Raw genomic sequence first — 16,371 nt, 5'->3', positions numbered from 1 at the left:
ATAGTGCACCGTTTGGGTCCCTGCTGCTCGAGACATAGATCTCGGACCAGCTCACTGTCGGCGATGGTGGTGGGCGCGCATGGGTCGATAATTGCTCTTACTAAGTAGATCTGCCCGTGCGATTCTATACGCACAATGGCTGTGGGGGATACTGGCACGAACGGCCGCATGGTTGGCAGTGGATCCGCATTTGGTTGTAGTCGGCCCGTTCGGAAACCGGCGGTTGTGGCCCTCTATAGTTGGTTACCGATGTGCTGGCGCACGTCCTTCACGTATGGCGCTGCCCTTTTTTGTTATCGGGTCTTCGCGCGTCTCCTGTTAAGGCCATTTCTTTGGCTAGCCATTCTACCTCGATTAGGGACGCTGAGGTTTTGCTTGTCCTGACGCCAGTCGGTTACCTGTGGGCTTCCAATCTTCCTCTCTATTTGTTTCTCAAGGCGCAATAACGGCCGAAACATGCTATGCGCTGGGCTGCGATTAATCGAAGCTGATGCTGCTTTTGTAATTCTTCCTCTTCCTCACCTGCTGCGCCCATGATTTTGTTTGTTCTGTTACATGAATCGACAGCATGTCGTCCAAATTATCTTCCTCACCCTGGTGGTCTACCTCCCTTAACTCATCTAAGTGGAGCGTCGTGTGGTGTTTTTATTGGCACCTTTTGCACCTGTACTTGCTGGTGCAATTTCCTACGCGATGGAAGGGTGACAGACAATTCGGACAGTATTTATGAAGCACGAACGCTCGTAACTTCTCCTCGGGAGTCATAGCGCGGAACTTCGAACAAACCCTAATGGAGTGCTGCTTCTTACACAATGGACAGTCAACGTGGTACGTAGGTTTATGGTATTTCGAAACGTGGCTCATGATCTGTAAAGAGGGTGAACCTGGGATCATGACCGCTACTTTATCATACACTATTTATTGTTGTTTTGCATGGGATGCGGAAACCCCAAGAAAAAAGGAAATAATGACTCATGTGCATAGTAGGAATAAATAGCTCCCGAAATTTGAGCGGGTCATGGCTTGCTGGAAAAGGTATTGTAAATCAAATTAGACAGCGTTAAACGCATTGATTTCCCTTTTTTAATTTCTAGGCTTTGAGACGCGTGAGCTAGCCGTTAGGGCTCAGTGAACACACCCATTGAGGTGATTATTATTCTAAGTGCTGGCAATGTCGTCGTTTGGCATTTGACAATTATGCATTTCCTGAATGAAAATTCTTTTATTCATTTCAAGCACATGGCGTACGACGTATTTTCTCGAATCGTGTGCCACTCGCTTATTATTATTCGGGAAAAACGGAGAATTTCCAATATTTATTTGGGATCAACACTAGACGAGAATAAATGCCCTCTAGAACGGCACGCTGCAAGTGCTGCGATGTTAACAATGCGCAAACATTCGAAAAGTTATTTCACAACCTAACAAAACAAATAGTTGATTTAAGGCGTGGGGTTTCCCATGGTTTTGCAAAAAAAAAACAAAAAAATTAAAGTAGCGCTAGTCCAAGCAGGTTATCGCCGCCGCCAACAAAGCTCAACAATTACAATAGTAGCGAAAGTGAAATTGAAAGCGGATAAGAAGTCGACGGTTAAAGAATCTGCTTCGACAAAATAGAAATCCATTAGTCCTGTTGAGGTGAAAGGTGTGCCGAAGCTAGTCGACCAGTTTTAGACTTCTTTAGCATACATTCACGTGTAATCCCAACGCAACCATTCCAGACCGCGGAGCAATTTGAGGATTGGAATGATATTTTTAATGTGACGAAGATCAGAGTGAGCAATTGCGGGTGGAGCTACTGGAAGGCCACTTCGAAGAGCCCGATAAATATCTAAAACATAAATGAAGCAGCTCAATGTTATTCATATATAGGTAATGGTCGCTGTAAAAGGCAAAAAAAAAAGGAACGCAAGATGCGCCTTTTTTTCAATTATGCTCACGATCACAAGAGGAAAACAATTCGCCATGAGAAAAACGTCAGGGAAATACTGATGGTACACAAAGAACTATGACATGTAAACATAAAATAAAGCCTGGGAATGTGAGTGGCGTACCAGTCTCGTAACCTCATTTTCCGTGGCTTTGTTGTCTTGACATTAATGGCTGAAAATTGTAAATTTACTTAATTATTTCCTTTGTAATGGCAGGATTTCATCGGTATTATGCTCTCGAAGACTCAGCTGAAAGACGCCAATGGTTGTACACAAAAGTTACAAGATTACGCGGATTCGTGCTTTCTACACCTGGAAACTCAAATTCACACAACAGAATTATCGTGAGTTATTGTAAATATAGTGTTGGCACGGATTATGTGCGTTAAATATATGGGGATCCCTTATATCATTTTTGTTGTGGTGACTGTTATTATAGTACGCTGTAGTTGCGTTAGTTACTGCTTCTATTTATTATGAGTACTTTTTATTACCGTTTATGGATAAATTGTAAATATTTCTTCTTTTGCACTTCAGCGCTTGAGTTCAGTGTCTTCTTATAGTATTGTATATCTAAGTTTGATCAATTTGTTCAACGATCGTTTTTTAATTTTGAGATGCACAAAAAAAATGCGAGTATAACCGCATCGGGAGCGGGAGGGGGTTTTGATTTGTCAGTTGGCAAATTAGATAAGCTTTCTTTTTGAATTTCATTTCAAGCGAAAGAAGTCAAAGTCAAAGATATCTGCCTAGTGATGGCACAGGAATGAATCATGGTACAATTACAAGGTAAAGGCATCAGAGTTGCATTTTACATGTTTTTTCATTCGAAGCTGATCATAAAATGTCATTTTACATTTTTTGGTTATTTACATTTGTTTACTACGCAATGTTTGTTTAAACGTTTTGCAAATTCGTGTAAAATAAAAGGAATTTAACTATTTAGATTTCTTTAAAATGGAAAAGTGATTTCTGTGCAGGATAATAAGGGAGAAAGCGCAAGATCCTACGAAGAAGCAAAATGGAGACAACGCTTATGGCGTGCAGATTCCTCAAAATGGTTTGATTTGCATGCTTCTTTTTCAGGCGTTAGACCTTTTTGAGTAACGCAAATAGTATATTTAATGTCAAACTCCATGTTTGACTACCCAAAGCCTTCGGCAAGCGTCTTTATTATTAAAACAACAACAACAGCTTGATTAATCGTTGTGTAAACGATTGTGAAGTACATCACAATTGGTGAAGATAAATTGAAAGTTATGATCTGAGGAGCAGTGGGGTAACTTCCTTATGATGCCCATACAACTTTGTTTGAATTGAAAGACCGTTTTATGTAATTTGGGTTAGAGAATAGCATCTCTAATATACAAAGACTCGATTTATGATAGAGAAAACGTTTTGATCAAAACGGGTCTAACTCAATCTATGAGTGTTTTGACACTGAATGGGTCTTTAGCTTTTAGAGTATCTTCATTAGTTGACTTTTCACAACATGGCTTTTGCAAGAGTAAAGCCGGAGTCATTGGTGCCGTATGTCGTATCGCTGTATCCGTATCCCTAACGTAATCAGCTGTTTATCATTACGACGGTAAACCAAAACCCAATTGGTTGGCTACGATACGGTTACGACCTTAGCGGCACCAATAATCGATTGCATTGATTCTCATAAGGTTGGTCGAATCAGCTGTTAAAAGGTTACCGATACGGTTACCGATAAAGCACCAATGTCTCCAGCTTAAGTCTACCGTGTCCAACTTGCTTGAGCTTACAACCTTTGTATCCAACAGTTTTAAGACTAATTGTGAAGTTGATGTTATTTTTACTGATTTTAGTAAAGAATTTGATAAAGTTTCCCTTTGCATACTGTTATTCAAATTTAATCGGTTAGGATTTCCTCCATTGTTCCTCTCTTGGGTTTCTTCTTATTTGAAGGAAAGAAAACAAACAGTTATATTTATTATATTGCTGGTATCGGTTCATAAACGTAACTTCAGGTGTTCCACAAAGCAGCCACCTTGGTCCAGTTTTGTTCCTGTTGTTGATTAATGACCTTCCAAGTGGTTTGAAGCGCTGCAAGCCGTTGATGTACGCTGATGATGTCAACCTTGTAATGCCTATCAAGCGGATCTAAGTAGTCTAGTTGATTGGTATAATGTAAACGCCATGTCACTAAACCTCCCTAAGTGTAAGTTCATGTGTTTTACAAGGAAGTCCTTCCAATCCGATGATTATGCTATTGGCGATTATTTAATTAAGCAAGTCACTAACTTCATTGATTTAGGCGTTACAATGGACCCTTCACAGAATTTTAAATTTCATATTGAAGCTTGCGTGAATAGGGCTAAAGGTCTTTTGGCTTTCGATAAACGTTGGTCTAAGAAATTCAATCAATACGTTACAAAAACTGTTTTTATGTCATTGGTCAGGCATATTCTCAGTTTTAAAAAATTTTATTTAACTACATTAAATTTGTAATTTGAAATGAAGCAAAAAACACTAAACCGTGATAATACTGTTCAACTCTCTATTTTAAATATGAAAGTACTAGTTATGGGAAACTTGTTTGCAAAATTGTGATTTGATCATTGTCTTTATATATACATATGTACTCAAATTTATTCTGTATAAATTTTATTAGGTACTAGCAGGGTACCCGACGTTGTTCGGAATGCGTATTTATATTAAAGTGGCCCTTATTTTTTATTTTTATTTTATTTAGTGTATGTGTACGACCACCAATCGCACACCTACCCAAGCATCGCAGTACACACGAAAACTTTGCGCCACCTGTCAGCGAATAAATAAATCGAATTGCACCAAAAGGTTTGAGTCCCTGATTAACGCGTATAAAAGGTTTAAAATCTTAGTTAAAAGTATTTCATATTGTAGTTAAATTTATAGATTTTGGAGCAAATACATTTTGACAGATAACTCAGTTATCGATTAATTTATCGAAATGTCACAAAATTCAAATGAAACCTGTGACCGTCCTCTATTGTTTGATGCCCATATTGTACGCATATTTAGAGGTTTTAGGTAACCTCATTTTAACCGATTATCGTAATATGGCAGCGTGAAATAATTTTTTTTGGTACGCCACTGTATCTATTCATGAATTTGATTTTTAATTTATATGAAATTGAATAAAAACTTTGCAAAGGCATTCTTTGATATTTGTTTGGCAACTAAATGCATTTTCCTTCGTTTTTCAAAAAAAAATCTTTAAACGTAGCTTAATGATAGCTTAAACAACTATATCTTTTTTGTTTCTCTCGCGATTTTAATGAAATAAGTTCTAGATTCCCTTCTGGATTACAGGCTATCCATCTGTGAAAGTCTCATAAAATCCATTTGCTAGTTTCCGAGATTATCGATATCATACAGACAAACAGAAAAAAGTGGTGCCGATGGATTCTACGACATTCCAAACGTCAAGTACACTCATTTTTTTTTAGAAATCTTGGATGTACATACACGATTTTCTCATCGCGCCGAATCATCAAACGATACGCATAAAAATTCATTGAGCTGACCTTCTTATTCGTTTCTTCTCCTGAAATATGAATTCGAACTCGGTTGCGAAATAGAAGTGATGATATAGAAGATTAGAAGTGATGACTTATAAACAAACCTGTCGTTCGATTAACCATCTTTATATTGAAGTGATATCCACCCTCTCCACGACAGAACATCAACGGGTATTGAAGTGCATCATATGACCGATGCGTCTCGTAAACGCGCTTCAATTGTCCACCATCCCGACGGTAAAGAACAATATCGCGTGATTCCTTATTCTCGCCAACAATCACCACTGCGACTGGGAGCATTGAATTGTCTTGCATGGCCTCCAGCGGGTCTTTTGTCTGCTCTAATAATGATTTTGTGGTCGTCTGAAGGCATCATATCCAATGCTGTTTTGAACAATCTGACCAATTCATTATGCTCATGCAGAAGATTTTGTAATTGTTCGATCATTTCACGTTTAGTCGTAGTCAAAATTGCACAACGCTGATCTAGTTCAATTGCTGAATCACCAACGAAATAGATCTGAAGGAACTTATGATCTTCGTTCAGTAGTGGTAACAAAGCGCCCGCTCGATGGTGAATTTGCCCTTGAATCTGAATGTTTGGAAGCAATTTCAAAAAAATATAACAATAATTGTTCATTTTGATAATAATGGGACATCATTACTTTAAAAGTGGGATTGTAGCCGGGTACATCAACAACTTGGGCTCCAAATGATGTCATTTGAAAGCATCCGCTATATTTTTGTGTATTCTCTAGAAAATGTTTTGATTGGATTGTATTTCCATAGAGTAACGAATACAATAGCTCTGGCGGGTGGGTTAAAACGGGTAATTTCACTTTGCCACCAGCGCAGCATAAGCCGGGGGTTTCTGATTGAAACTTCAAAGCGTTGCAATGCTGGCATACGACAGACAATGAGCCGACATCAACGCAGCGAAGATCTTTATAGGCTATTGCGGAATCGTATTCGAAAGCAGCGCGATTCAAGCCTGCATTTATGGCTGGTGTTCTAAAAACATTTTGTTGAATTTGTGGTGATGATTGTGCAGCGCGAACTTGTGCAATATGGGCACGTCTCCATTCATTTTCTTCTGCACGTTCCCCTTGCGTTTGATTATCACGGACATTCTGACTAATTATTGCACGGCGTGTACGTCGTCCAAGGTTTGATTGTCTAATAGGAGGCATTAGTCAAGCAAATAACTCTAGCTAAAATGCAATAAAGTAATTTTTGACTAATCCTAATAAAAAGAAAATTCTTTAAAAAAAATACTTACGGAATGAATGTATCGCAATATATGCCCGCAGTTCAAGAATATAACCTCACTTTTTACACGCAAACTTATTTTCTTAAAAAATTATCGAATTGATAAATATCGCGAAAGAATTTCAATTGCTCGTAATGCTTGTACCGTTTGTGGATGTGATACGCGATATATGACTATCCGAAATCAGAAAAATTAATCGATGAACACGAAAATCAGAAAAACTGTAATCAATTGCAGCAAGAAAAATAGCACATTTGTTTAATAAAAAATGACAATGAGAAAAGTGCACCTGTCAAATTACGCTCAACCTAAGCACAGCGCCATCTGTTATTTATCCCGTTAATTTCTCTACTCAAAATGCAATTTTATCACAATGAATTTCACAATTATCCGAAACTTACAGAAACACAGCACCATCTGTTATTTATCTCGTTATATTAATAATCAATTTTCGATTTCTCCAATTTTCCGACTTTTTCGCAGGGTTTTCCCAAAATTTTCTTTCGTAAAAACCTTCTAGCAATTACGAAGAACTGAAAAAAAAATTTTAGCCAAATCGGTCCTGCCGTTCTCAATTTTCGATTTCTCCAATTTTCGGACTTTTCCGCAGGGTTTTCCCAAAATTTTCTTTCGTAAAAACCTTCCCCTAGCAACTAAGAAGAACTGAAAAAAAATGTGAGCCAAGTCGGTCCTGCCGTTCTCAATTTTCGATTTCTCCAATTTTCCGACTTTTCCGCAGGGTTTTCCCAAAATTTTCTTTCGTAAAAACCTTCTCCTAGCAATTGCGAAGAACTGAAAACAAATTTGAGCCAAATCGGTCCTGCCGTTCTCAATTTTTGATTTCTCCAATTTTCCGACCTTTCAGCAGGGTTTTCCCAAAATTTTCTTTCGTAAAAACCTCTTAGCAATTACGAAAAACTGAAAAAATTGGAGCGAAATCGGTCCTGCCGTTCACAATTTTCGATTTCTCCAATTTTCCGACTTTTCCGCAGGGTTTTCCCAAAATTTTCTTTCGTAAAAACCTTCCCCTAGCAATTACGAAGAACTGAAAAAAAATTTGAACCAAATCGGTCGTGCCGTTCTCAATTGATGAATTACTATATATTTTTCACACCACTTTTATATATATAGATTAATTTGTGACGTGTAGAATATGTTTTTGTTTGTAACTTGGTAAATACAATTTGTTCGATAATAGGCTAAGCTTTTGTTAAACGTTTTTTTTTTTTTTTTGCTTGTACTATAATTTTGAGAGGTTACATTTTTCATTTGAATGTACAGAATTTTTGCGCTATTTTTTTTTTTTTGTTTTAACAATTTTTTGAGCCTTCGTGGCTGCTTAAATGCTAGTACATACTAAAAAATTTTGGATTTATTTTTCAATCAAATTTAAAGTTTAATCAAAGTCTTAAAGTAATGTTAATTTACTTTACTTAGGCGATTTTTATGTACTACTTTTTCTTTGTTTTTAACTTCATCGAAAATAGTTACGTTAGGTTCGTTAATTTTTGTTATAATAAACCGACCTTGATAAATACTTTCGTGTTTATGATGTGGTTCTTTCTGTAAACGTACTTTATCTCCGATTTTTACAATTAAAGGTCGTGCCGTTTTATCGTACAGATTTTTACTTTGTAATTTATTTTTATTAATTAGATTTTGTGCCATTTTGTGCGTTTTCTGCATCCTAAACTTGACTTATTTGGCATAGTTTTCGACGCTATAAATTGGGTCAATTGTTTCTTTTGTCAATTCTTTAGGCAAAATTGCCTTTTTCCAAAAAACTAACTCGAAAGGAGAAAATTGATTGTCGAAAACTGTGCTACTCGTAGTGTTGTGTAGGAAAGTAAAATATTTTAAATAAACATCCCAATCAGAAAAAGTATCTTTTAAATATGCACGTAAGTATTCATTAAAAACTCTATGATTACGTTCAATCGTACCAACAGTTTCGTGATGGTATGCAGTCGAAAAATTATGTTTAATATTTAGAAGTTTAGTTAATTCTTCAAACAATTAATTTTTAAATTCAGTACCTAAATCTGATTTTATGGCATTCATTGTGCCGTATGTTAAAATGAAGCCTTCAAAGATTGCTGAAGCGATTGTTTTTGCCGATTTGTCTGGCACAGCGACTGTTACCAGGTATTTAGTCATGTCGCAAATCATGGTAAGTGCGAACTTGTTACCATATTTGGTCTCAGGTAGGGGTCCTATTGTGTCAATTACTAGTATATCGAATGGTTTACAAGGAGTTGGTGTTAAAACAAGTTTTTCTTTTGTTTTAGGTTTAACCTTGTTTAAAAGACAATCTTTACAATTTTTGATATATTTCGATATATCACGAGTCATGTTCTTCCAATAAAATTTTGTTCGTAGTTTTGCGTAAAGTCTTTTCATTCCGCAATGTCGACCAGAAATTCTGTTAACATAATTTCTAATGATTTTAAAATTTTACTTCCAATATTTTTGAAACTTGTAATAGTATAATGTTCGTACATAATATCATTTTTAGGCCATTCAATCTGCTTAATTTGGGTTTGCCGGCTTCTGATTCAAGCCTCGAAAGTAATTTCTCTAAAGTCATTATTTCGTTAACAAGCTCAAAACTAAGTAACTCGAGTTTCTTATGTTTAATATGCGCAAAAATTCTTAAATTTGTTGTTTTATTATTTTTATCGTACGTAATTTCAGATCTTATTCGCGGAATCTTTTTTGAAAAATTAAATGAAAATTTGTCGTAGACATGTATAGTAATTTGTCTTTCGTCGTTTTTGTCTGTTTTAATATGAAGAGGTATTAGTCAAGCAAATAACTCTAGCTAAAATGCAATAAAGTAATTTTTGACTAATCCTAATAAAAAGAAAATTCTTTAAAAAAATACTTACGGAATGAATGTATCGCAATATATGCCCGCAGTTCAAGAATATAACCTCACTTTTTACACGCAAACTTATTTTCTTAAAAAATTATCGAATTGATAAATATCGCGAAAGAATTTCAATTGCTCGTAATGCTTGTACCGTTTGTGGATGTGATACGCGATATATGACTATCCGAAATCAGAAAAATTAATCGATGAACACGAAAATCAGAAAAACTGTAATCAATTGCAGCAAGAAAAATAGCACATTTGTTTAATAAAAAATGACAATGAGAAAAGTGCACCTGTCAAATTACGCTCAACCTAAGCACAGCGCCATCTGTTATTTATCCCGTTAATTTCTCTACTCAAAATGCAATTTTATCACAATGAATTTCACAATTATCCGAAACTTACAGAAACACAGCACCATCTGTTATTTATCTCGTTATATTAATAATCAATTTTCGATTTCTCCAATTTTCCGACTTTTTCGCAGGGTTTTCCCAAAATTTTCTTTCGTAAAAACCTTCTAGCAATTACGAAGAACTGAAAAAAAAATTTTAGCCAAATCGGTCCTGCCGTTCTCAATTTTCGATTTCTCCAATTTTCGGACTTTTCCGCAGGGTTTTCCCAAAATTTTCTTTCGTAAAAACCTTCCCCTAGCAACTAAGAAGAACTGAAAAAAAATGTGAGCCAAGTCGGTCCTGCCGTTCTCAATTTTCGATTTCTCCAATTTTCCGACTTTTCCGCAGGATTTTCCCAAAATTTTCTTTCGTAAAAACCTTCTCCTAGCAATTGCGAAGAACTGAAAACAAATTTGAGCCAAATCGGTCCTGCCGTTCTCAATTTTTGATTTCTCCAATTTTCCGACCTTTCAGCAGGGTTTTCCCAAAATTTTCTTTCGTAAAAACCTCTTAGCAATTACGAAAAACTGAAAAAATTGGAGCGAAATCGGTCCTGCCGTTCACAATTTTCGATTTCTCCAATTTTCCGACTTTTCCGCAGGGTTTTCCCAAAATTTTCTTTCGTAAAAACCTTCCCCTAGCAATTACGAAGAACTGAAAAAAAATTTGAACCAAATCGGTCGTGCCGTTCTCAATTGATGAATTACTATATATTTTTCACACCACTTTTATATATATAGATTAATTTGTGACGTGTAGAATATGTTTTTGTTTGTAACTTGGTAAATACAATTTGTTCGATAATAGGCTAAGCTTTTGTTAAACGTTTTTTTTGTTTTTTGCTTGTACTATAATTTTGAGAGGTTACATTTTTCATTTGAATGTACAGAATTTTTGCGCTATTTTTTTTTTTTTTTTTCTTTTGTTTTAACAATTTTTTGAGCCTTCGTGGCTGCTTAAATGCTAGTACATACTAAAAAATTTTGGATTTATTTTTCAATCAAATTTAAAGTTTAATCAAAGTCTTAAAGTAATGTTAATTTACTTTACTTAGGCGATTTTTATGTACTACTTTTTCTTTGTTTTTAACTTCATCGAAAATAGTTACGTTAGGTTCGTTAATTTTTGTTATAATAAACCGACCTTGATAAATACTTTCGTGTTTATGATGTGGTTCTTTCTGTAAAAGTACTTTATCTCCGATTTTTACAATTAAAGGTCGTGCCGTTTTATCGTACAGATTTTTACTTTGTAATTTATTTTTATTAATTAGATTTTGTGCCATTTTGTGCGTTTTCTGCATCCTAAACTTGACTTATTTGGCATAGTTTTCGACGCTATAAATTGGGTCAATTGTTTCTTTTGTCAATTCTTTAGGCAAAATTGCCTTTTTCCAAAAAACTAACTCGAAAGGAGAAAATTGATTGTCGAAAACTGTGCTACTCGTAGTGTTGTGTAGGAAAGTAAAATATTTTAAATAAACATCCCAATCAGAAAAAGTATCTTTTAAATATGCACGTAAGTATTCATTAAAAACTCTATGATTACGTTCAATCGTACCAACAGTTTCGTGATGGTATGCAGTCGAAAAATTATGTTTAATATTTAGAAGTTTAGTTAATTCTTCAAACAATTAATTTTTAAATTCAGTACCTAAATCTGATTTTATGGCATTCATTGTGCCGTATGTTAAAATGAAGCCTTCAAAGATTGCTGAAGCGATTGTTTTTGCCGATTTGTCTGGCACAGCGACTGTTACCAGGTATTTAGTCATGTCGCAAATCATGGTAAGTGCGAACTTGTTACCATATTTGGTCTCAGGTAGGGGTCCTATTGTGTCAATTACTAGTATATCGAATGGTTTACAAGGAGTTGGTGTTAAAACAAGTTTTTCTTTTGTTTTAGGTTTAACCTTGTTTAAAAGACAATCTTTACAATTTTTGATATATTTCGATATATCACGAGTCATGTTCTTCCAATAAAATTTTGTTCGTAGTTTTGCGTAAAGTCTTTTCATTCCGCAATGTCGACCAGAAATTCTGTTAACATAATTTCTAATGATTTTAAAATTTTACTTCCAATATTTTTGAAACTTGTAATAGTATAATGTTCGTACATAATATCATTTTTAGGCCATTCAATCTGCTTAATTTGGGTTTGCCGGCTTCTGATTCAAGCCTCGAAAGTAATTTCTCTAAAGTCATTATTTCGTTAACAAGCTCAAAACTAAGTAACTCGAGTTTCTTATGTTTAATATGCGCAAAAATTCTTAAATTTGTTGTTTTATTATTTTTATCGTACGTAATTTCAGATCTTATTCGCGGAATCTTTTTTGAAAAATTAAATGAAAATTTGTCGTAGACATGTATAGTAATTTGTCTTTCGTCGTTTTTGTCTGTTTTAATATGAAGATTATTGTCGTTTTGCCGTTTTGTCATGGATCTTGTCTGAACTGCTAAATTTTGTTTGTTCGATTCCTTGATCTCATCGATTGTAATACGCGATAGTGCATCAGCACCGACGTTTGATTTTCCCTTAATATATACAATAGTGAAATTATATTCAGCTAGTTCTAGTCTTATTCTTGAAAGTTTTTGAAGATGGGTCTTTCATATTGAATAAGTATACTAGAAGTCTATGATCTGACTTTACAATAAAATGGGTGCCATAAACGTATGGTCGAAATTGTTTGATTGCAAAGTAAATAGCTAAAAGCTCTAATTCTATAATGGGTTTTTTCTGTTCGGCTTTATTAAATGCTTTAGAAGCGAAACAAATTGGTAAATCACTACCTTGTTGTTCTTGACTCAAAATAGCGCCACATCCAGTTGTGGAAGCATCAACTGTAATAATGAATTGTTTAGTAAAATCTGGATATTGAAGTAATTTTGGTGAAAGTAACGCTGCTTTCAAAGATAAAAATGCTCTTTCGCACTCTACATCCCATACAAATTCAACTCTTTTTCTGCTTAATCGATTCAGAGGCGCTGCCAGAGACGCAAAACTAGGTATAAACCGTCTGTAATAGTTTGCAAACGCGACGAATCGTCGTACCGCGTCTTTATCAGTCGGTTTTGTATACTTTTTAATTGCGTTTATTTTAGAGTCGTCTGGCAACAAACCTTTGGCTGAACATTTGTGACCTAAAAATGTAACTTCTGGTCGTAGAAAGTTGCATTTATTTGGGTTAAGTTTGAGATTGAAAGACCTACAAGTATCGAAAACTTTTGAAAGATTTTTAATGTGGTGTGCTTCACTACAACCTATGACGATAATATCGTCGACGTACAAAAATGCGACATTGGGTGGTATACCCGAAAAAGCTATTGTCATCATTCGTGAGAATGAATTTGGTGCTATGTTTAAACCGAATGGAAGCACTTTCCATCTAAATGCGCCGACCGAGGTGCTGAAAGAAGTAATGTCACGTGAGTCAGGATGCAAGGCGATTTGATGAAATCCAGAAAAAAGATCTAATGTGGAAAAATATTTTGCTCTACCGAGATTGTCTAAAATATCGTCAACTCTAGCTAGTGGAAATTTATCAGCAATGAGTTTTTTGTTTACCGCGCGAAAATCTACGCACATACGATAAGCTTTTTGACCATTAGTATCTTTCTTTGGGACTACAATCAAAGGACTATTGTAATTCGAATAACTGGATTCAATCAAATCGTTGTCTAACAATTTATTTACTTGGCGATTTATTTCTTCGCGTTGAGAGTATGGCAATGTATAGTTTTTAACATATACCGGTTCGTTTTCTGTCAATCTTAAGTTTTGCTCGTAGAAGTTGTTTAAAGTCATTTTGTCCGTCTGTGTAGAGCGAAAATGTCGGCATAATCAATGCAAAGGTCAATTAATTTACTATGAGCATGTTGAGGTATTTGATTTTTTAAAATTGAAGTCAGTTTTTTCGTACGTTTGTCTTCTGTTTCTGTCTTGCTAATTGTATAAACATTATAGTTTGAAAGTTTTTCTGTCCGAATACTATTCCTTTTGACATACTTTATATCATCCGTGGTATTTATTGTAGGGTTATATTTATATTCAACTTTAAATGTACCTACTTTAAATAAATTGAATTTTTTTTGTTCTTGTTAATTTTTATTTTTCAATTGTAAAGTATTGTCTTTCAAAAATTTTCATTCGGTTGAAATATTTAAAAACGTTTTGTAACATACTTTTAGGAGCGGTTAAATAAAAATATTTTATAAAAATAAATAGTCATTATTAAATAGTGATTTATATATTAAATACCACATTGGCGATCTAGCCAGCCAAACATTAAACCCGTCCTTCAAAGGCAACGAATCAAATTTTAATTCTTGTATGCTGTATGAAATAATAACGCCACCAGTTGATGTTCAGCAAAAATCGATTTATTCTCTTCCTAGTTATATATTATGCGAGTGGAAACCATATTGACTTCCGAAAACGATACCATAGTTCTGTTTACTATATCCAACTTATTACGTTTTTATCAGCAAATTCTTAAACAAATTATTAAAGGTGGTGCACTTGAACAAACTTTAATTGATTTACAAAAGACCAGCGAAGAGATTTATTTAAATTCACTTTCAAATAAAGTGCGTAACATCTTGCAACGTCCAGCTCTAACTCGTTAAAAGTTTTGTAATTCGTACCTTTAAACTAGTGTGAAGTGTCCTCACTACTCGAAAAATTATCTGAAAAACAAGTTGAAAATATATACCAAATATATCGTGAACATCACAAGAGCCCTCTCTAACGCGTATTTGACGTAGACGTGGTGGTCCAAAAACTAGATTCACTTCTATAAAATTAGTTTATTTTCAACTGCACGACGTCGTCTTCGTCGTATTTTTGGATTGTCATTATTTCAGGCGTTACCGCTGCATCATTAACATCAGCCTTTCAATCAAACATTGCAAGAGCAACAACAACAAAAGCTACAAATACAAAACAATTAAAGCCATTGCACAATACATTGTCTAATTTCATCAATCAATTTTAAAGCCATTGCACAATACATTGTCCAATTTCATCAATCAATTTTAAAGCCATTGCACAATACATTGTCTAAATTCATCAATCAATTTTAAAACCATTGCGACAAATATTTGGTGAGCTGTATCTAGTATTAATATTATTTATATGTATCTGTATATGTATCAAAATAGATTAATAATTTGGGTTTTGTAAACGCTCCTTTCCGGACATTTTTTATTTCTTCCTATAATATAATTTTTGTAGTTATTTCTACTAACAATGTTTCATTCACCATCAAATAATATACGTACATCTACACCACGAAATCAAGTAAACGATTCACTTATTGATTTGGATAATGAAAATTATCAAAATGATTTACCAAATCCATATGTGAATCAAAATAATGAAATTTTTGCTACATCGGTAAAACTTCCCCAATTTTGGACTAATTGCCCTGAAGCATGGTTCATCCATGCTGAAATGCAATTTAGTCGAAAGAACATTACTCAGGAGGGGACAAAATATGAATATGTCGTAACTGCACTTCCACAGGATGTAATTATGACAATTCTTGATTTTATTCAAAATCCTCCTGAAAATGACAAATTTTCTGCATTAAAGAAAATTTTAATTGAACGGCACTCATTAAGTGAGAATGCCAAATTAGATCGAGTGTTATCCGATTCAGAAATGGGAGATCGTAAACCTTCTGAGTTTTATCGGTCTCTAGTGCTACTCTCTGGAAACAATTTTAGCAAAGAAATTCTTAAAAAACTTTGGATAAGGAAGTTGCCCAAAAATTTAAGTATTATTCTTACTAGTTCGAATTTGAGTGAAATAAGTGAATTAGTTAAATTAGCCGATAATATTTGGGAAGTTTATAATAAAAATGAAATAGCCTCAGTTAGTAATTTTCCAAATTCTAAAAGCGAAAATGCAATTATTTCAAATTTGGTTCAAACAACTAACATGATGTGCAAAAATTTTGAAAAATTGTCATTAGAGATCAGTGAAATTAAAAATCAGATGAGTCAAAATTATTCAAGGTCCCGATATTTTAGTAGGAATCGTTTTAGAAGTCCTTATAGATATCGATCAAAGTCTCGTGACAACCCAAATTGGCTCTGTAGGTATCATTATAAGTTTGGTAATCAGGCTTTGAAGTGCGAACAACCATGCGCTTTTAAAAATAATAGTTCGTCAAACTAAAGTTATCCGTTGTTACGGCGACAAACAACGGACATTTAGACACCTTTACACGTCGCTTATTTATTTTTGATAAAACAAACAAACTTAATTTTTTAATAGATAGTGGAGCAGAAATTTCAGTGCTTCCGGTTTCAAAATCTTCAAGTTCGAAAAAGTCATCAGATATTATTTTAACTGCAGCTAACGGTTC

At 34.5% G+C, this 16,371-nt stretch overlaps 1 protein-coding gene across 13 annotated transcripts in view; it reads left to right on the top strand.

The window, feature by feature from the left end:
- Positions 1-16,371, top strand: part of LOC137236006 (transcription factor Adf-1-like) — a 46,767-nt gene that overhangs the window by 2,090 nt on the left and 28,306 nt on the right. For 3 of the 13 annotated variants that reach the window (XM_067758730.1, XM_067758729.1, XM_067758740.1), the window contains exon 2: positions 2,148-2,275. The exons of 2 other annotated variants lie outside the window; for them this stretch is intronic. The gene's annotated coding sequence lies outside the window, so the exon portion shown is untranslated. Of the gene's footprint in view, positions 1-1,050; positions 2,042-2,147; positions 2,276-16,371 lie in introns of those variants that run through there. 8 more of the 13 variants (XM_067758734.1, XM_067758733.1, XM_067758727.1 and 5 more) reach the window with 7 other exon arrangements.

Source organism: Eurosta solidaginis, unplaced genomic scaffold, assembly GCF_040869045.1.
Source record: "Eurosta solidaginis isolate ZX-2024a unplaced genomic scaffold, ASM4086904v1 ctg00001206.1, whole genome shotgun sequence".
Lineage (NCBI taxonomy): Eukaryota > Metazoa > Arthropoda > Insecta > Diptera > Tephritidae > Eurosta > Eurosta solidaginis.
The sequence above is the reverse complement of the archived record's forward strand: the minus strand, read 5'-3'. Positions and strand labels throughout refer to the sequence as shown.